Raw genomic sequence first — 21,876 nt, forward strand, 5'->3', positions numbered from 1 at the left:
TTCAGCAGTGAAAGCACAGAGTCCTAACCACTGGACCACCAGGGAATTCCCAAGTTTCTTTTTTAAAAAAATATAGTGGGCTTCCCTGGTGGCGCAGTGGCCCTGGCCAGGGAAGATCCCACTTGTCGCGGAGCAACTAAGCCCGTGCGCCACAACTACTGAGCCTGAGCTCTAGAGCCCGCGAGCCACAACTACTGAGCCTGTGTGCCACAGCTACTGAAGCCTGCGCACCTAGAGCCCGTGCTCCGCTGCAAGAGAAGCCACAACGAGAAGCCTGCACACCGCAACGAAGAGTAGCCCCTGCTCACCTCAACTAGAGAAAGCCCGCGCACAGCAACGAAGACCCAACACAGCCAAAAAAAAAAAATATATATATATATAGTAGTGTTTAGTTATGTCTTCCCTGTATCCATTCTTCCTGCTCTCCTTGCCTTCCACAATGTGAGCCAGCCTGCTTTCTCAGTCACTGTTGTACATGCTTACATTCTATGCAGGCTTGAGCAAGAAACAATGCTGTACTTACTAGAAAAAGAATAGTTTTAATCAAGATGCTGTCAACAAGATGACTTGTCTCATGAGATCAGCCCAGGGCACAGAAGTAATCACATCTGTGGCTCTTGGGTCCACTTATTCATTATTGCCACTTATAGCTCAAACTGAAGGTAGAACAAAAGGTGAGTGACAGTAGCTTTCACAGAACTGGAAGGAGAGGTGACAGTTCTACCACTGTACTTATTTCTGTTCCTCATACTTGCCAATAACTAGTACTTTTGTGTAGTCTTACATCTATTCTGGGTTTGGCTGCTATGATGGCCATGATAATTTGCCTTATAGACCTTCGTAATACATAGATCTTAATTGACTGAAGGACCCAGCTATGCTTTAAAATCTATCTCTGAGGCCACATCTCCCATGGGCTGCTCCCTGCCAGTAGCTGAGTGCAGTGAGAATGCAAAGGCAGACCCATTCCTGGGAGACATAGGACTCTCTGTTGGCTGACTTTGGCTCAGTGACTCCGCAATAACTTTGATGAATTTAGACTTCATGGCAGGCAGTCTTGGACACTTTCTCTCCCTGTCTTCCTTATTCAGAGTCAGATTTGCTTCATGTTCTAAGGTGTCTCCCATCCTTCCTAAGTACCTTCCTATTTACTTTCACATAGGTATTTTCCCTAATATAGTCCTTGTATATTTAATCCTGCTCAGCATTTGCTTTTTGGAGAATCTGAAATAACATAGTTGTCATGCTGCCAGCCCCTTCTATGGCTATGTGCTGTGGGCACTTTGAACTCTCTTTGTTCCAGACATAACTGTCTTGATATTGCTCCCCTTTCCTCACCCTGCCTCACAGCCACAGGGGAGTCTGTGCACTGTTATAATTAGTGGTTTATTTATTAAGCCCATAAACATAGAAGGTGCTGTGTTGATCACCTTTATTAGCTTATAGTCACCTGGCACATACCCATGAGCATAGGACATTCAAAGAGCAGAATAAACCATTAAATCAGAAAGAAATGAAGGTATTTCATACTGACAAATCACGGGAATGCTTAGTGGTTTGGCAGCCATGTAATTTCTCAGCCTTAAAAAAGATGAAATCTTGCCATTTGCTACAACATGTATAGACTTGAGGGTATTATGCTAAGTGAAATAAGTCATTCAAAGAATGACAAATACCATGTGATTTCACCACATGTGGAATTTTTTTTAATTTAAAAATAAATGAACAAGCTGAACCATACAAAAACAAACACATAGGTACAAAAACAGGGCAATGGTTACCAGAGGGGAAGAGTGGAGGGGGGAGGGAGAAGTGAGTAAAGGGAGTCAACTGTGTGGCAAGAGATGGAAAGTCAATCTTTGATGGTGAGCACACTGTAGTGTATACAGAAGTTGAAATATAATACTGTATGCATAAAAAATATTATAAACAAAAAGATGAGTAAAATGATACCCCGGCAGGGCACAGAGAGCCAGGCAACAGCCAAGGGGCAGCTGCACTTCCCTGAAGGGTCCCTCCCAAGGTAGGCAGTTCTAGCACTCAGGCTGACCCAAGACCCCACTGCCCGCCAAGACAACCAAGCAGAGTCTGCAGGGCAGCGGGTTCTGGGGGCGGATTACAGCCTAGTTGTATTCCTAAAAGCTCAACGCCATTCTGGCCTGCACTGTCAGGGAGAGCCAAAAAAATTTCCACCTGAAGCTTCTTATGGCCTGCAGAGAACAGGTCAAGAGGGGCCTCCTTGCCAGGACAAAATCTCCCCTTGGCCTTGGAGGACAGGTACCACAGAAGCTGGTTTTGAGCGACAGCGGCTCAAACAGTGATCTTGAGTTGAGATGTCTGCAAGTTACTCTCAAATGGTGTAGCAAGTCATGTACATTGGAGAGAGAGTTAGAAAGCAAATGTGAGGAAATGTTAAATGGTGCATTTAGGTGAAGAACATATGCTTTTACTATTCTTGCAAATTTTCGGAGGTTTCAAAGTAGGTTTTTTTGTTTTTTTAAGGTGTAATTGGTACTCAGGTCCCAAGTTCTCTTTAGATGGACACTGAAAGTGAGGCTGTAGGTATCTGAGATGATGGGAGGAGTGGAGGCGAGGGAGTGCCCAGGCTGCTCATCACATCTCCCCTCTCCCCGCGTGGGAGCTGCCTTGGACCCTGGAGACCGACCTCAATGGCCTCAGAATTCTGTGCAGAGACTTTAATGCATCTGGACGTTGGGGCACAGCACACTTCTGCAGAAGAAGTAAAGGCGGCTGCGTGTGACACTTCAAAAAACGAGCTTCTCTGACCGGGAGTCAAACCCGGGCTGCGACGATGAAAGCGCTGAATCCTAGACACTAGACCACCAGGGAGCTATGCACTCTGCGTTTGTAAGTGATGATAGGAATCCTGCGAGGGGCTGCCAAGGCTGTTCATCACATCTCCCTTCTCCCAGCCTGGGAGATGCCTTGGACCCTGGGTCCAGACCTCACTGACTTAAGGATTCAATGCAGAGATCTACTGCATCTGTGCCTTGGGGCACATAACACTTGTGAGGAGGAAGTGAAGATTACTGAGTGCTGAGATGCCACACACACACAAAAAAAACTTCCCTCATTGGGATCGAACCAGGATAGCAGCGGTGAAAGCGCCGAATTATAGCCAAGAGACCACCCAGCAGTTGTACGCAAGCCCTTTGTTAAGTGATGGTAGGAAGCCTATAATGAGTGTCTGCTGTCTCCCGCCCTCCTGTTCTGAGTGCCGCACCTCCCTCCAAGGAACTGTACCCGAAGAACGTTCCCTCCCTGCTTTCTCCAAAAGAGGAGCCCCACGCGAAAGGCCGAGCGCTCTGCGGGACAGTGGACGCGCCCGCGAGGCCCGCCGGGGCCGCAAGTCCCGAGCGAATTGCCCCGTCTGGGCCGCACCTCAGAAGTGCCCTGGAGCCGCGCCTTTGCCAGGCGACCGCGTGTGGAGAGCAGGCCGCCGGGGAAGGGGCTGTAGAGACAGGAGGGGAGGCGCGCGGGATGAGACCCCGGGATCCCCAACACCATAAAAGACTCCCGGCGGATGCAGGATCGGGGACGGCTGGACGGAAGACGCTTTCAAACAAGGCTGCGCGCCCAGACCTGGATTCCGGGCCTTCCCCTCACTACCTGCGGCGCCTGCCGTTCTCCTGCTTTAGATGACGCCAACTCCAGGTCCTAAGGCTCCGACCAAGAGTTGTCTCTCACGCAGCGTTTTCCTCAGACCCCACATGCAGTTAGTTAGGACTTCGTGTTTGCTTCTCAGTCCAGGTGGACTTTGGCCTACACAGTCCCTCCCTTTTGCCACTCTGGACTTGGGCAAACGATTCTCCTGATAAAGGCGGGGAAATCAGTGTAACGCTCGGCTCCCTCACCCTGAACCTCGGATGGGGGTGTTGGGCGACACTTGCGCTTTTACCTGGGCTGCGTCTCTCTTCCGGCCCCGTCCTCGAGGCCAGGGCCGGGGCCGGGTGCCCTCAGCGTGCTCCTCTCGCCGGCTCTGGAGCCCCGCGCCTTCCCTTGCGGCTGCAGGGAGGCTCCAGGGGCCGCCTGATCGGGTTTGCGGGCCCCAGCGGCGCGGGTGTGTGTTTGTGGTCCCTCGGGAACCCGCTGTCCCTCCGCCCCTGTCGGGAAAAGGACGACCGCCCCCTCGTCCTGTCCACGTGGGACGGCGACGCGACCGAAAGGCGGCGAATCCGTTCCTCTGGCTGCGCGTGGGAGGTGAAAACTGGAACCTGGAGGGGAGGGAAAAGGGGGAAAACCTCACGAAATGTCCTGATCTAAAGCTATTTTCAAGTCCGCCTCTGGGGATTCAGCCGTCCAGCGCTGGCGAGGATGCTGCAGTCCGGTCGCACCTTCGACGGCGCTTGGAGTCGACGCGGAACAAGGCAGAGCCCCGCGGCTTGGGGGTCAGTGCGCACGCTGCCCGCGCCTTCCTCGGGATCGCAGCACTTGAACCTCACGTGTGAAGGAAACGCGGTGACTGCCACAATAAGAAAGAAGGAAAACAAAGACTGGAGAAAATGACACGTGCTTCCCCAAACTTGTAAAGCTTTACTTTTAAAGGAAACCAGACAGAGAGACACAGACACACAGACAGACAACATTACATTAAAGTCTTTCAGCAAAAAGAAAGTCGTCTGCCTGCTGGCCGTGTGCTGTGAGGTGAACACGAAACCCCCTCCAGACACCGGCTTTCTGGCAAAACCGCCTTTACCTCTTTGTCTTCCTAGGTTAAAATTCGCTCTCCATGACCTGTTGAACTGGAAAATTATAAAAGGCAAATGAAAGACGTTTCAGACCTTGTAAAAGGTAAAACAAAACTGTTCCTCAAGAAGAATGTCAAGTACGATGAGGGAGGAATGAACAACTGTGAGATCGGCGTGGACCGCGCCTGCGTCCTCCGCGGCTGGGCCTGGTCTTTAAACGAAGTCAATACAGGCCTGGGTTGATGTTCGATGTTTTTCCAACAGCCAAATGACCTGAGACGTCAGCCTTTGCTACGGTTCCTGCTAAACGTGAAAGTGTGATTAAAGTACTGGACTTCAACTACACGACTAGAATAAGCCACAGGGGCACCTGAGCAAGCCCCTTTGCAGGGAAGGACACCGAAGAAGCGCTGCTGCGAAAGGGCTTTCGAGGAAGGAGCTCGCGGGTCAGGCGCGACAGAGCAGAGGGGGGGGAGGAGAGGAAGAGGAGGGAGGGGAGGGAGGGAGGGGAAGGAGGGGAGGGGAGAGAGGGAGGGAGGGGAGGCAGCGAGGGGGAAGGGAAGGGAGGGTCCTATGTTTTGCAGGTGGAATCGAAGCATCGATCATTTCCGAGAGCCCAGAGCACTGACCGCCTGCGCCGTGAAAAGGGCCACCGAGGCGCGGGTCCGCAGCCTCGGAGGGGTGGTGTCCACGCTGCTGGGATGCGAGGTCACCTGGGGCTCAGGCTCACCTAACCCCCGGCTCCTGGCGCTTCCGGAAGCTGGAGAGTCCGCGGGGGCGACCCCTGCACTCGGTGCATAGCTGTGTGTTGGATGCGGGATTGGGAAGTGAAACTGTGGGGGCCCCAGGGACCTCGCTTCGGGGGAGTCGAGGAACCCTAAACGAGGGCCTCTCGGGAGCTGCAGTTTCCTTACCTGAGGGCTCGCCTGTGCTCCCAGGGTCCTTTGCTTTCGAAAATATTTGTGGCCAGTCATTGCAAGAGATACAGTTCTTAGATGTGTCATTAGGGGTCTGAGGAGGAGCTGTTTCCGTAGTGTAGTGGTTATCACGTTCGCTTAACACGCGAAAGGTCCCTGGTTCGAAACCAGGCGGAAACACGTCCATTTTTTTCCTGAAACTAACATTCACGTTTAAACACCAAAGAACGGGGCGAGTGGGATGGATTGAGGTAGCGCGTGCAGCTGTATTTTTATCTCCCCGAAATACAGGAGGAGTTCCCTTATTGCCCGAAAGCCTACTCAGCACTAGCAACCATCCCTCCTTTGTCTGCTCTGTGTCGCTTTGAAGACAAGGCCACAGACAGACCAAGAAGGGCACAGGACAAAGCCAAGTTAAGGTTGTCTTTACATTCGGAAATCCCCTCACCTTCTCACGTGGCGCCTAAATCTCCTCTACACGCTGGCACGTATTTTGTCTCTGGAAACAAGAAGTTTATCCCTGTGAAGCTCACTTGCTTACCCCACCTCAGCACGCTTGCGGAACACGCTGATTTGCGTGACAGAACAAAAGAGACCGACCCAACTCGGCACCGGGTGCTCGACCCAAAGACACGTAGACGAATTTCAGGCTCCAGAATTGCAGCTGGTAGGGGCACGTAAAGGAGTCCTTACACGTGCCATTATCAGGAGAGCCCCTGTAGTGAGCTCAGAGATCAGGAAGTAGACGGAATCGCTCATCAGCCTCTGAGAGCCAAGTCAGCACCTGACACATAAGGAAACCGAGGTTCAGAAAGAGAGCATGACCTTGGCTCTGCCGCACACAGCGCTAAAGCTAGACCAGGATGGAACCCAGCCACTTACCTTGCGGCCTGGCCTCAGAGCCCAAAGCGTCACCCGGAACAGGACAGGTGAAAGGTGATGAGCAGCGGTGCAAGGGCTGGGAGCCTTTCACAGCTGCCTTCAGCCGCGGGCCGCTGGGAATCGCCTCCTTTTCTGCTCTGCCATTCTCAAAAATCTAACCTTACTCTTACAGTTTTCAACTGGAGAAGCCAAATTATGGAGGTTTGTTATGTCTGGTTGCCTGGTAGCTACAATTTGGCGTTTCACTGCTGCGGCCCGGATTCGATTCCAGGTCAGGAAACCTCTAAATTGCACTAAATCTTCCTCTTCCCGAACAGAGGTAGTTTGCCAGAAGGGCGATGCAAGACCTTCCTCAGGGTTCCTATTGCCAGGCACCCTCCATGTGGGGGAGGGGAAATGTGATGAACCACCAGGGCTTCTGCCCTCCACTCCACTCTTTTCTTCCTTTATTTCAGAAACCTAGTGTCTCATATGTGGAGTTTTCATCCAAAGAGAACCTGGGACTTAACTTCGAAAAACTCATTAAGAAAACAAAAACATAAAACCTTTTAAATACACAAAAATTTTGAAACACTAACATTGTCTATTCTGTACCTAATCTCACAGTTAACATTTTCCCATGCTTGCTTTCTCACTCTCTCTCCATATACATGATTTGCTACACCATTTGAGAGTAACTTACAGACATCTCAACTCAAGATCACTGGTTAGGCCACTGTTGCTCCTTTCCTTTGACATCTCCTTCAAAACCAGCTTCTGCGGGACCTGTCCTCCAAGGACAGGAGAAAGCTTCGTCTTCGTGAGGAGGCCCTTCTTGCCACTTCAGAAACCTGGAATCTGTTCTCTCCAGGCTTGTAGAGAATCTTCAGGTGGTGTTTTATTCGGCTCTCCCCCAAGTGCAGGCCAGGCATGCCCTGTGCTTGTAGGAATCCCGCCAGACCATCTGCCATCCAGACTCCTCCTGTTTCTCTTGTTGGCCCGTGAGGTCTTGGGTCAATCTGAGTTCTAGAACCACCTACCTTGGGAGTAACCGTCAGGGAGGTGCAGCTGCCCCCTTGGTGCTTACCACGCTCTCTGTGCCCTGCAGGGAGCATAAAGGGTTCTGACTGGATAGAAAGGTAAAGGATCTTTCCTGTGGTGGGAGGATGAGTGGAGCAGGTGGTAAATACATTAAAGGGAGAGGGAAAGTTCTCAAGAGCTTCCCAGAATTGTCTGCATGGGTGCTGTCAGGGCGGGTGGCTGCCCTGTGATAATGGTACTTAGTCTTGTCTTGGCCTTGACCTGGGCCAGGGTCCAGTCTGAGTCCAAGCAGACAGAGGCATCCTGGTTTGCAGAACATATTCCATTGTGCCTCTCTCCAAAGTGGGGTAGTCACTGAGCTTCTAGTTCCGGGATCCCAGGGGATGGCATCAATGGGTTGGGTTTTGTTCTTGAACTTTCTTTCTTGGTGACATGTAACTCAGGGCAGGGGGTTGGGGGAAGTTTAGCTCTGGATAAATTTGTGGTCTTCAGTGCTAGGTAAAAAAACAAAAGCAAAAAGAAAACAGAACAAAAACAAAACACTTTTAAAGACTTTAAAGAATTCTAATAATTGACATATAATGGCATAGACAATGTTTTTGTCATGTCATACTTATAAAGATGACTCCTTTTATGCATCTCACCAATTTAATAATCTCTAAGAGCTATTTTCTTCTAATAATGAAGAAAATATTGGTAGCAAAGAACTCCAGTTCTATTTTTGTAGAAGTCTCAGATTTATTTTCTCTTCAAAATCCTAATGACACTGAACTGCCTAATTTTGCTATATTATTTTTACTGGTCCAATAAGCAAACTTAAATTCCATAAATATTTAAGTTTATAAGATTTAAAAATATGTGTTGCAGTAAATTAAATATACCATATGGTATCTTTTAAATGGAGATTAAGTCTTATAATTCTAGAAGTAACTGTGTTAATTATTCCACCTACCATTTTTCAGTCATTTGCCTCATATTTTTATAGATTATAAAGTGGCCATATGGTAACAGGTTAAGAGGAAATGTCAGTACTTTAAGGGATGTTTGTGAGCATGGCCAACACTGTCATTTTTAAGAAGTGTAAAACACATGCAATGTCTGCTCCAGGAATTAAGGAGCTGTCACTGGACACTTGCTGTTTTCCTGAAGTGTTTTTATTTTTTAAAAATTTGTGTAGGGGGTTGTTCTTTGTTACCTGCCTTCTAGATCATGAGTCACCCTTTTTCCCTTCTTTGTTAGGCTTTCCTTGTCTTCTTTTTCACTGCTAGTGCCCCGGGAGAGGGGTGGGAGGACACACCTGGAAAGGACACAGTGCCAAGCTGTTGTGTTCCTGCCACACTTTTTTTTTTTTGGATGCCTCCAGATGTGGGCTCAGGAGGGCAGGGACCTTGGGTTTGCTCACTATGCAGTATCTCTCCCAGAGTAGGGCCTGGCATTTAGTAAGCCCCTAATATGTGCTCAGTGATTGAAGACATTCTAATGAGAGATCCTGGAAAGCAGAAGAGGAGGAGAGAAAAGTGGGTAAGATTGGGGGCAGTCTAGAGTATGAGGGACAGAGACAGACAGACAGACAAAGACAAACAGAGAGAGAGAGAGAGAGAGAGAGTGATTGAGAGAGAGAATGATTGTCCAGGAACCATATTTAGTGTGTAAAAGCCAAAGAGCTCAATTATACTCATGAGATTCAACAGAAGAACCAAGGGAAGATGAGCCAATAACTCTTTGTGTCCAGGTCTGCACTTGATGCATTATTAGCAGTAGGATTCTGTTGGTTCTCATGATTTGTCTCAAATGGGGTAATTTGTTTCTTCAAAAATAGCCAAACACTGTCAAGGAATTACATAGTGACAGTTATCAGTATGCTAGCTCACCCTGGTATAGGATGCACACAGTCATTAGATTGTGTGCATTCAACAAAGGCAAAAATGCAATTCACATGGGAAAGGGAAGAGGAACAAATGTCTGAGACCAATGGTTTCCCCACCTCCAACCAATAAGCTACTTGGCAGGAAGCAATCTCAGGTCATTCTAATCAGTCTTCTCTGGACCCGATTATGTAGGTCACCACTGAAAACAGTTACAATTGTTGGAAGACTTTCTAAACATCTTGGAGGTTTAGTTGCTGAACATATGCAGTAGGTGTCTCTGGGTAATGTCCACATTGTCTTTCTGTTGTATTTCTTGCTTAGTTGAGCCCAGAGGGCACCACTCCCGTTTTTAGAATATCAGATAGATGTACAAAGCTTGTTGTACTGGCAAGAAAAAGGGTCTTTCATCAGGCTGGAATAATACATTGGAATATAAATAAGCACAACTCCTATTGAAGCCAAACTAGGAACATATAAAAAGATGCCTTCAGCTTCTGGCAAATGTGGAGTGACAGAAATTATTGTATATTTACCCTCTTGCTTGAAATCTCACCCTTCCCTTCTCCCCTGCCCCCAAGAAAAGCAAAAGAGAAAAAGACATGAAAGGCTAGTTTTCCAGACACTGGAAATCCGGCAACAAAGGAGACAAACAAACAAGGTGAGCCCTACCATTGGCCCAGCTTACTGCTTCCAGAGAGATTCAAAGCTGGGCATGAAGAGTAGGATCTGAGGCTAGGTCCTCGATAGAGGAGATAAAGCTGAGAGTCTGTGGAGAGCAAGGTAGCTGGAGTCCATAGGACAAAGATCCAGTGATGAGAGAGATGGAAGAGAGAATCCAGACATACGAAAAAGATCTTCCTCAGGTAGTCAGCAGAGTTCTGATCAGGGTCTACTTGCAGAGGGACTGCATGAAGCCAAGGAAAGAAAATTCTGAAAAGATCATGGAACTGTGCCTGGTACTCACACAGGGCAGAAAATCTTACTCAGTCCCACCAGCCATACTGGACTACTCCTCATTCATCGGCCATTGGCAAGAGCCCTCAGGAAGTTTGCCTCACTAGTGGGACCACTCAGTCCTAGACTGATCTACCTAGAAATCATAAAAGTAAGCTCTAAAGACATTAAACTGATTACAAGTCACTTAACTGCTCCCCAGAATGAATCTCAAGTTTCATAGGAATGTCAAAATAGCCAGTTTCCTAAAAGGGAAACTCTGACAAGGTCTGGCATCCAATTAAAGAATACCAGCCATGCAAAGAGGCAGGAAAACATGTCCCATAGGGAGGAAATAATCAATCAATCAAAACTGAACCAGAATTGATATAATTTAAAATTAGTAGAGAGGATATTAAAATAGTTATTATAACTGTGTTACATATGTCCAAACAGCTAAGTAGAGATGTAGAACATATACAAAAGTTGAGACTCAAACTTCAGAGATGAAAAATATAATGTCTGGGATAATATATTCACCAGCTAGAATTAACAGCAGATGAGACATTGCAGAAAAAAAGAAAAAAAAAGACTGTGGAACACAAAGCCACAATTTTAAAATATCCAAAATGAAATTCACAGTCAAAAAACAATTTTTAATGAGCATGCATAAGTGAAGGGTAGGGCAACTTTAAAAGACCTAATATAATTGGAGTCCCTGAAAACACTGTATGGGGGGGAATTTTATGGAAGAATTTTTTTTTTTCCGGTACGCGGGCCCCTCACTGCTGTGGCCTCTCCCGCTGCGGAGCACAGGTTCCGGGCGCGCAGGCCCAGCGGCCATGGCCCACGGGCCCAGCACCTACGCGGCACGTGGGGTCCTCCCGGACCGGGGCACGAACCCACGTCCCCTGCATTGGCAGATGGACTCTCAACCACTGTGCCACCAGGGAAGCCCAGAAGAATATATTTTTGAAGAAACAATGACAGAAAACATTCCAATCATAATTAAAATTATAAACCCACTGATCCAAGGAACCAAATGAACCCTAACACAAGGAACGTGAAGAAAACCACACCTAACACGTTATAATTAAACTGCTCAAATCCATTGAAAAAGAAGGAATCTCAAAAGAAGCCAGGAGAATAAGACATGGTGCATACAGAAAAAAATAAAGATTATATGATATTTCTCATCAGAAGCAGTGGATATAAGAAGATAGTGAAGCAACATCTTTAAAGGACTGAGGGGAAGAAAAAGTTTACGTAGAATTCTATGCTTCTTCCCCCCAAAGAGTCTTTGAAAAATAAGGGTGAAAAATTTACAGACATACAAATGTTGAAAGACTTCATCACCAGCAGACCCACACTACAAGAAATGTTAAAGAAGTCCTCCAGGAAAAAGGAAACTCACACCAGATGTACACAAACTGATGGACAACAAAATGGCATCTGCAGGGAAAATATACAACATTTATTTTTATTATTGGTATTATTATTACTATTTAAATCTTTTTAAAAACATGGGACAGTTTAACGAAAAGTAACAACGATGGATTGTGGGGTTTATAACATATGCAAAGTAAAATGTATGACAATAGCATAAAGGCCGGCAGGGGAGAAATGTGAAGAGGTGTGGCATCGCTGGCAGGCAGGCTGTGGTAAGTTACCGATATACGCTGTAAAGTCTAAAGCAGTCGCTAAAATAGCAAAAGAAAGAGTTATAGCTAATAAGCCAACGAAGGTGAGAGAATGGAACCATATACAAAACCATGTAAATACTATGATAGAGCAGTTGTTCTTCCAGAACTTTACCCTATAGACATGTGCACACGAATGATTTTTTATTTGTTAAAAAAAAAGCATAGGACCAAATTAATTTCAAAGTTATATGGAAAGGTTTCAATAAATACTAGTACAAACAAACTATGGAAGAAACTTCATTGCTAAAAGGAACCCAGAAGATAACGATGAGATGAGGAATCCTGGATTCCAAGTGACCTGTTTTCCTCCAGAGCTCTTCTGCGAGGATCAGTGATGATCTCGGCCTACGTCCTCCTGTTGTGCATAAGACTTGGGGGACAGAAGAGTAATGGAGGGCTTCTGCACTTTTAGAGCAGTGTACAGGGTAGAAACAACCGCAAACCCTTTACACTCTAAAACGATGAGGCCCGTCCCTGGGTGGGCTCGAACCACCAACCTTTCGGTTAACAGCCGAACGCGCTTACCGATTGCGCCACAGAGACACCTGCAATTTGCCCTTCCTCTCCCCTCCCCCACCTCATCTCAATAGAGAGCAAGTCCGCCTTTCGCAGGACTGAGGAGCTGGCTCCAAACTTCGGACAACCGGAGACGTGGAGTCGACGCAGCGCGTTCGTTCCGTGGGAAAGCCGTGCGTCGGGCGATTCCGAAGGCAGAAGGGAGCACAGCGTCCCCGCCGCGCCTTGCTCCACACCCGCAGCAGTTGCCAGCGCCCCGGAGACGCCAGGGGTCGCGACCCTACCCGCCTGAGCCGAGTAGGGTCCAAGGGAAGCTGAACGCCCCGTGGGCTTCGTGATGGCTCCCCGTTTGCTCCGTCTTCACCCGACCATCTGGGCTTGGCCGCGGGAGCGGGAAAGAGGGGTTGGGGAGGGTTGCTCAAAAGGGAAATATAAAGAGGCGGGAATGAAGCAGGGGAGGCAAGGACAAAGCAAAGATAACTTCCTGGAAGGCTGTGCAGAGACAAGGGCTGGACACAGGGGAGATGAGAAATGCGTCAGAATTGGGAGGGGATAACGGAGGGAAGATGTGAAGGAAAATCAGGAGTGCCTGCAGTTATCCAACAACAAAGCAGAGCAGTAACTGGAACGGATTTATGTCAAAATGAGAAGAGCAAGAGTGCAGCTGACTGCCAGCACGGTGGCGCGCTGTGGTCGTATAGTGTTAAGTACTCTGCGTTGTGGCCGCAGCAACCTCGGCTCGAGTCCGGGTTATAGCAGTGTTTTCCCCATCTTTTGCGTTGTATCTACCAAAGCAACTCTTAGCTTGTCGCTGGCTTGTCCAAACGGAGTAAGGTAAGGAGAACGGAGGTCAGCCCATCAGTGCACTAGGCTATAGAGCTCTGGATGTGCTCCGGGTCTCACCATTTAAGAGAAAATATCTAAAGATCAGGTTCAAGCTCTAAATGAGTCTTATGTGTAACTTCCACAAAGGAAATGGTCTAGTCACACGGGGATTTTGTTTGGCTTTGGTTTTTGGTGCAAATGTTTCAAACATCAGTCATGTTTTTTTACACAAAATAAAACAGATTTTAAAGAGTTTACAGTATACTGCAAACCGATCATGGTCTACACTGGATTTTCTGACGTCCGCCCACCAATCCTAAAAGGAAATTATTAATGTGTGTTTACAGAACAAAATGCACAAATCATTAATGGGCAGCTATTTAACTATTGAAATGTGTGATCATCACCAGGATTGACAGATTTTTATCATTCAAGCATGGCCCTTTGATACTCTCCAGGTAATGCCTGTACATCTCCTGCTACTTTAAATTACTCTGATGTCTACCCCTTCAGATTAGGCTTGTCCTTTCTTCAAGTTCATATGAATGAATATATAATTTTTCTATCTAGCTATTAACAAGCAGCATTATGTTTTGATATATACGTATGTTATTGAGTTTCTCACACCTTAATTTTGGTGTTAATGATAAGCATTACACTAATGTAAAACCATGTCACAAATGATGGACATTTGGGTAATTTCAAACTACAGCTTTGGGGAAAGGCTCATATGAATGCCATTCTACTAGTTATTTGTGGATATGAGAATAAATGTCCACTGAAGGAAAGAGAGCAATGGACAGGAAATTGGCAAGGAAAGCAAGACCAATGGCCTTCTATCCTAGAGGTTTTAGTATGGGGGAATGAAGGGGAGCAGTGAGGCAGGTCATAGAGAAGTGGAATATTTACTGCCACTGAAGAGCACTAAAAAGGTGACTAGACACTAGAATATGGCTGCCAGTCACAGGTGTGTCTAAACACTCATGGTTCCATAACCTTACGTGCCACCAGCAACAGCTGCAGAAAATTGCTTTTTCTCACTCCTACAATTTCTCTTGAGTGCATCTAATGGCATACATAATTTCTATGCAGAAGCCAAGCTGCAAGAGAATCTCAGACAAATCTAGACACAGACTTTACATTTTTCACAAAATGTAACTCAAAATAGTTCATAGACCTAAAAGGAACGTGTTAAACTATAAAACTTCCAGACGATAGCATAGGAGAAAATCTATGTGACCTTGGGCTTGACACTAAGTTTCTTGGGTATGAAACCAAAAGTGCCATTGATGAAAGAAAAAATTGATAAATTGGACTTCATTAAAAGGAAAATCTTTGCTCTGCAAAAGACACAGTTAAGGGAACAAAAAGACAAGCCACAGACTGAGAGAAAATATTTGCAAAACAAGTATCTGATAAAGGACTTGTATCTAAAATACACAGAGAGCTCTTAAACCTCAATGATAAGAAAAATGTTTTAGTCCAGTTTAAAAAGTTGCAAAAGATCTAAACAGACATCCCACCAAAGAAGATATACAGATGGCAACGAAGCATATGAAAAAATGCTTAACATCCCATGTCATTAGGGAATTGCAAATGAAAACAACAATGGGATACCACTACACACCCATTAGAATGGTTAAATCCAAAAAACGAACAATACCAAATGCTACAGCAGATTGTGGAGCAACAGAAATCATCACTCATTGCTTGTGGGAATGAAAAATGATACAGCCATTTAGGGAGAGACTTTGACAGTTTCTTACAAAAGCTACACATAGCCTTACAATATGATCTAATAATCGTGCTCCTCCTAGGTATTTACAGAGATCTGTTGAAAACATATGTCCACACATAAATTTGCACACGAAAGTTTAAAGCAGCTTTATTAATAATTGCCCCAAACTGGAGGCAAGATGCCCTCCAATAGGTGAATGTATTGAACAAAATATGGAATAATACTAAGCAATAAAAAGAAATGGACTATAATCAAAAGAACCTTAAACACACATTACTAAGTGAAAAGCCAGTCTGAAAAGACTGCATACTGTATGATTCTAATTATATGACATTGAAGGCAAAACTATAGAGATAGTAAAAGAGAGTTAACCTTAATGCAAACCATGAACTTTAGTTAATAATAATGTATCAATATTGGTTTATTAATTGTAAGAAGTGTATCACATAAAGGCAAGATGTAAGTAACAGAGGAAACTGTGCAAAGAAGGAGTGAATATGACAACTCTGCTATGTGCTCGATGTTTTTGTAATCCTCAAACAGTTCTAACGAGTATTAATAATGCAAAAACAAAGATCTACTGACCAGAAGATTGGAGTGCTGAAGTGTAAAACCAAAAGGCAAGATAAAAATGATTTTCTCGTGGGTGCGCCGCTCCACTGCGGGCTCATTCTTGTTCTTAATTTTACCAAGACCCGCAAACTAGGGCCTACCTCCCCAGGAAGGTCAGAGGTCCCGCTCTCCAACTTCCTTCATCTCCACGCGAATTCCTCCCCACAAGCGTCCGCCTCCCTGGGCCCCTGACGACTCTCCCGTCACAGCTATAGTCCTTCAGTGACCTTCATTTCTTGATCCCCACTCCATAGTGCGATGTAGTCCAAGGATAGGATAGGAGAAAGGATAAGTAGTAACAAGGGTTTCAGTTTCAAGTGTTCCAAACCGCAGAGATCCAGCAGACAGACACACTTGGGGCTTCAAAGACAGGCTCTCGCCAGGTGGCTTCTGCCCTGTAGCACTAGCGCATGCGCGATCACTACGTGGCTTCAGAGCGCTGCAAAAGTACTCCTGTTGAGCTCAGCTCCTTATACCGGGAAGGGCCCCGCAGCTAAAGCTATGCTTTGGTTGGGAATCGAGGTCTCCCGAATGGGAGGCGAGAATTCTACCATTGAATCACCAATGCCTTGGTCTGTACTGCTAGACTAGGTGTCACCAGGCAGGGTCTCGGGAAGGACTTTGAAAAGCCAGTTCCAAAAATAAGTTTATACAGGCCTCTTTATTAGGCAGAACAACCCGCTTCCCCCCCCACCCCGAAAAAAAACCACACCCAGAGCAAAGCCTTGTGTAGGAGGCTTAGGTCAGGAAACACCACCAAGTTGCAGCATTCAAATCAAAATACTGGACTTCATTTCTTCACTGAGGATGCATTCTCTTTGCCCTCCCATTGCTTGGTGCCTCCCAAACCCTTTCCCCCCAATCTTGAGACAAGCACAAGTTCTTTCCCTAAACAGGCGTTCAGGACTCAGGGACGGTCTGGGAGGCTGGAGGTTTGGGGATGTGCCTGAGTTACTCCAGACCTGAGTGACTATTAAACCTCTCTCCTCCTAAGGCTTTTTTTTTTTTAAGCAATTTAATTTCCTCCTGCCCTGATTCAACTACAGTAACATAAATTATAACAAAATTTAATAGAGTGGACAGTTAAGTGAATTTAATCTATTCTCTTCAGGATAAATAAAATTAACCAGATAAGATGCTCTTCTGAGTCGCTGAAAGAGGCCAAGGATCAAATGGTCCTGAATTTAAGCTCTTGTGTTTGAGAGAGACCTACAAAAGGGTGAATAAGTGAAAATTTCCCTCAAGATTTCTTCCCTTTAGCCCCACCCTCTTTGGCCACTTGAAGAGGGCATGCCAGAGAAAAACGATTACATTCGATTCTGGGTAGATGCTAGAATGTTACTCTTCTATCTAATGTAAAGCTCTTTTGCCCTTTGCCTTGTCTGATATTCTGATATCCAAATTATTCCTTTTTTATTCTTTTGTTTACAATTAGCTTGGCACAGGCCAAGCACTAACCCACGCACAATCACTCCAGGGCCCCAGAGCCTCTCTCCTCTCTTGGCATCTCTTTTAAGTCCCTAGAAAAGTCTAAGGATCAAAATGGGCAGCTTTCAAACTCTTGTGTCTTACAAGACCTACACAAGAGCATTAAGTGAAATTTTCACGCCAAGGTTTATTCCCTTCACCACATCACACTATATCCTTCCCCTCTCCTTTCCAGCTCTTGACTTATTTTCAACTCTGAAGATCCACTCAAGGTCTTTTTACTACCTTACATTCAAGCAAAACTTTATTCTTGATCATTGTATTCTCTACCCTTTTCAATTGCTCTGCTGGAGTTTTGCTACTTTGCAGACTAATCATTATGCCTATCTAGCTAAATTTCTTTTCTCTTTTGTCTATCTGTGAGTGTGTGTGTGTCTGTGTGTGAGAGAGAGAGAGAGAGAGAAATTTTCCTTATTTGCTCCTCTCTCTCTCTTTCATTATTTAACAACCCTAGACTATAAACTATGCTAGGCACTGTTCTACCTCCTGAGAATATTTTATTTACGTATACAACCTTAGTTTTCTGGGAAATATGAATCTTTTTCATATGAAAATATGTCTTCAGAAGACAAGAGTCAAGTAAAATGTGATTTTGTTAGAACACAATTAATGCCAAAATAAAAGTTGACACATCACATATTCAATTCTGACAGTCAGGAAAGTCTTTCCAGAGGAAAAAGGCTTCTGAACTGAGACCTGAAGGATCAGAATGAATTTGAAGAACAAAGAGGGAGTTGTGAAAGGCCATCCCCTGTAGAGAGAAGCAAGTCCCTGAGAGTGAGAGAGTTCCTGACAGGTCAAGTACTTCACTGTTGTTGGATTTGAGAATTGGCAAGAGATATTCTGATGATAAGGAAGGGGGGGAAGCAGAGTACATGTCATAGAGGTAATAAGACATTTTAGTGAAGGAATATGGGGATGCTAGGTGGCTTTAGGCAACAGGCATGTCCAGATTTAGGCTGCGGAAGTGTCGCTCAGGATACAGTGTGGCAAATGGATTAGTGTAGATTAGACTGGCTGTAGGGAGGCCGGCTTTTTATCTGGTTGTATTAACGGATGGAATGTATTAATGTATTAATGGGTGGAAGAGTGTAGGCATAGAGTGGCAGTAAGCCAGTGGTGCACCCAATAAAGTTAAGCACGATCTCTTGATTATACTGCACATAAACTTCTGTGCCAGGAGGATAAGAGAGTATATCCAAAGAGGGTAGCAAGGTCTGGTTTGGACAACAGGGTGGCTGGTGGTGAGGATAAACACACTAGGTAAGGGTAGGAACAGATTTCGGTGTTGTCTTGGTGATTGATTGAAACGCTTGAGAGACAGTGCACACTACTCTTGGGGAGACACTGTGCCTGGGTGTGATCACAGAGTGTCGAGGCAGAGGGTGATGTGTGACGCTGACAGGGAGCTCACTGTTGTGTTGAGTTTTAGCGTTTGTGACTCTGAGACGCACAGGAGGCATCGACTTGTGATTTAGGAGTTATGAGTGGAAAGTGCAGGTTTGTAGTTTAGAAAGACGTGTGGGAATACATGTAGATCTGGTTGATGTAGTTGGTAAATGAAGGCATGATGGCCAGAGCTGGCCTGTGTCTTTGGTATTGGGCAGAGGGCAGATAGAGCCAAAGCTCTTCAGGGTCGAGGGGATGGTCGCTTTCCTTGTTGAGCTCAAGTTTCTGACTCAGCCTCCACCTAGCTTGGCTTCTCAGCAAGAGAAGCATGACTGCATGTCTGCAGCTCATATCTTTCCGAAAGTCATAATGGTTCCTAAGTCCCAACATGTGGGGGAGCCCCCTCCCAGGTTCCTTTCTTCAGTGTAATTTCCCCCAGGAAAAATTGGGAAAGAAATCTCTCTGTATTTCAATTTCATCAGAGGGCCAATATATTAATATTTCTTCTGCTTCTTTCTGTTATATTCACTAGTTTGTTGAGTAGTATTATATATATCTACTTTATCATCTGTTGATGAACAATTAGGCTGCTTCCATACCTTGGCAATTGTAAATAATTGCATGTATCTTTTCAGATTAGTGTTTTTTTTCTTTCAGATATATACCCAGGAGTAGAATTGTTCGGTCTAAAATTCTAATCCAGGGAAGAAATAAGAAACAGAAGCAGAATTAGACTGGAATTAGAAAAAAGCCAGAATCAAAATAGAGATAAAGAAGAAACACATTGGTTAACGGAGTTAGTTCTTTGTAACTGTTTTTTTTGTACAAGAATAATGAGTCAGTCTTGTAACCACTATAACAATAATATGTGTCTACTTTTTAAGGTGTTCAAAGTATTTGGATGGATATGTGACATACCATAATCATTAAAAGAGTAATTAATATTAAGTTTGCAATCAATGCTTGATTATATGGGAGAATCTAATCTCCTAAATTGGACTCGGTGTTGTGCTTAGTTTTAGCATTTGTGACTCTGAGATGCATATGAGGCATAGGCTTTGGTGCTTTGCTTACATAAGGAGCGGACTTATTTTTAGAAAAGTATCAATGGGTGAAATTATCAGAGTTGTGCTGTGAGCTGACAAAACTGATATTTTGATATTTTCATTTGACTGTCCCCACTCCATGCTGTTGCCTGATTGCGAGTCTCTTTCGCAAGCCTTTGCTTCGGGTGCCTGTCAGTCTGTGAGCTCTGTCTTCCAAAGACAAAGGGGCAAGCCTATTTTGGAACTTTTTTGTCTCGCCGCCCCCGGTTCTTCGGTCGCTCTGGAGATGCTTTCTGGAGAGCTGTCAGAGACGTGGCCAGGGAGAAGCATTGGTGGTTCAGTGGTAGAACATTTGCTTCCCACGCGGGAGAGCCAGCCTCGATTCCCAGCCAATGCACAGTGCTTTTCTCTTTTTTTCCCTCCCCGACTTTTCATGCTTCCTCCTTGTTTGCGTGGTGCACAGTCAAGTCCGAAAATTCCGTGGTTCTGGCCACCAGGAGTAGGAAAATGAGAACTAAAATCCTCAAGGCAGTTCTGAGCAGAAGACTGTAAGGAGTCGAGCTAAACTGGGGCTTTGCAGAGCCCTGTGGCCCTCAGGTGTTTGGACATACAGAGTAGCCTTTGGCTCGCAGCGCAGCAGCCACCTTACTTTCAGTTTTTCTCCTGGAAGATCCTAGGAACCCAAAGAGCCATCAGGTCACTGATTCACTCTCTGGACCTTGGGCTGACGGCTGGGCCATGTCTCACCGGAGAGCGAGAATCAAGAGAGGAAGGTCCCAAAAGAAGAGCATCTGCGGGGCCCAGCAGACACCTCAGTGTCCAGGGAGGCGCTAGCAGCCCAAGGAAGAGGAAGGAGTGTGGGGAGGAATCCGCGTGGACAGGAGGGGGGATTCGAAAAGGAGGCCTTGCACAGAGGTGGGGAGAGGCCTCTCGAGTCTGTGCACCGGACACTGTGCTAAATTTAACATCGTCAACCACTTCGGTCTCTGCGTGTCCCAGGGGCCCGTCGGTGTTGCAGGAAGGATCCTGTGTACCTGGCAATGTGTGTCAACAGGTGTTAGCCTGAAAATTTGTATATATATATTATTTTTTAAGGGAAAATGAGCAACAGAATCTGGGATATGTTTATCCGGTTTTATTTTATAGCTCTTGGAGGTTCCTTCTAAAGGATTCCGACTTGAGGGTACTAGGGGTGTGGCTGCCTTAAGAGAGACTAGGAGTGATTAATTTTCCCCCAAATCTGTGGAGGATTCCCCTACCTAACAGTAGGGGAATCAAAGATCAGTGACATTTTGGGAGTTACCCACCCTTTCTGTTTTAAAGAAAAACATGATTTATTCATTTTCAAGAGTTTCCATATTCTGAGATTGTCCTTCCACATTTTTAGTATAAAACGATGGCAATTCCTCAATTCCTCCCACACTTTAACAGGTAATAACCTTCTACCTCATCCCCACTCCTATTTTCTTCTTCTCCTTCTCCTCCTTCTTCTTCTTCACCAATCTGAATGTTATCTCATGTGGGTTTCCCTTTTAATGTCCCTTATTGGTAATGAATTTGAGCACCAATACATGTTTGTTAGCTACTTGGATTTTCTCATATAAGGGGTTCCCCCCCCAAGACCTTGTTGATTTCCCTATAGGTCTGTCTGTCTGTTTCTTCTTGTTTTGTAAGAATTCATTAAATATCTTCAGTACCAGTTGATTATGCTGACTGCAGATACATTCGCCCAAGTTGTGACGTGTCTTTTTACTCTTTATTCTGTGTTTTGATGAACAGAGATGCTTGATGTATTCAGATTGATCAGTCTCTTCATTAAGAATTAGTCTTTTTGTCTTATTTTTAAAATCCTTGCTTACCTTTGAGATCGTAGAAGTACCTTGCTACATAATACCAATTAAAATCATTTTAAGTTTCATTTCATTTTAGGTACTTAATCCACACTGAAATGATTTTGGTTACGGTAGAGGTAGGTGTCATATTTCATTTCCCCCGTCCCCTCCCCAGTGCATGTGATTGAACTGCATGCTACAATTGTTGAATATTTATAACGTTTTTAATACCTTTTCTTCTTAAACCCTTAATTTAGCTCAGTTCCTCTGATTTTTAAATTTTATATATACCAGATAAACTCAGTTCTTTTAATAATTCTAGTAATTTATCTTTCATATATGTAAATAATTATAGTATTCATTTTTCATCTTTACTTTTTTTTTCAAGTGTATACATG

General features: G+C 45.2%; 2 non-coding genes across 2 annotated transcripts; one reads left to right on the forward strand and one right to left on the reverse strand.

Moving 5' to 3' along the window:
• Window positions 1-5,733: 5,733 nt before the first annotated feature.
• On the forward strand, window positions 5,734-5,806 carry TRNAV-AAC (transfer RNA valine (anticodon AAC)). The gene has a single exon. It is a non-coding gene; the product is annotated as a tRNA-Val (tRNA).
• Window positions 5,807-12,501: 6,695 nt separating this feature from the next.
• Window positions 12,502-12,575, reverse strand: TRNAN-GUU (transfer RNA asparagine (anticodon GUU)). The gene has a single exon. It is a non-coding gene; the product is annotated as a tRNA-Asn (tRNA).
• Window positions 12,576-21,876: the final 9,301 nt, after the last annotated feature.

This window comes from Delphinapterus leucas, chromosome 1 (assembly GCF_059928025.1).
Source record: "Delphinapterus leucas isolate spDelLeu-1000000601 "Yukka" chromosome 1, BTC_Dleu_Yukka2, whole genome shotgun sequence".
NCBI lineage: Eukaryota > Metazoa > Chordata > Mammalia > Artiodactyla > Monodontidae > Delphinapterus > Delphinapterus leucas.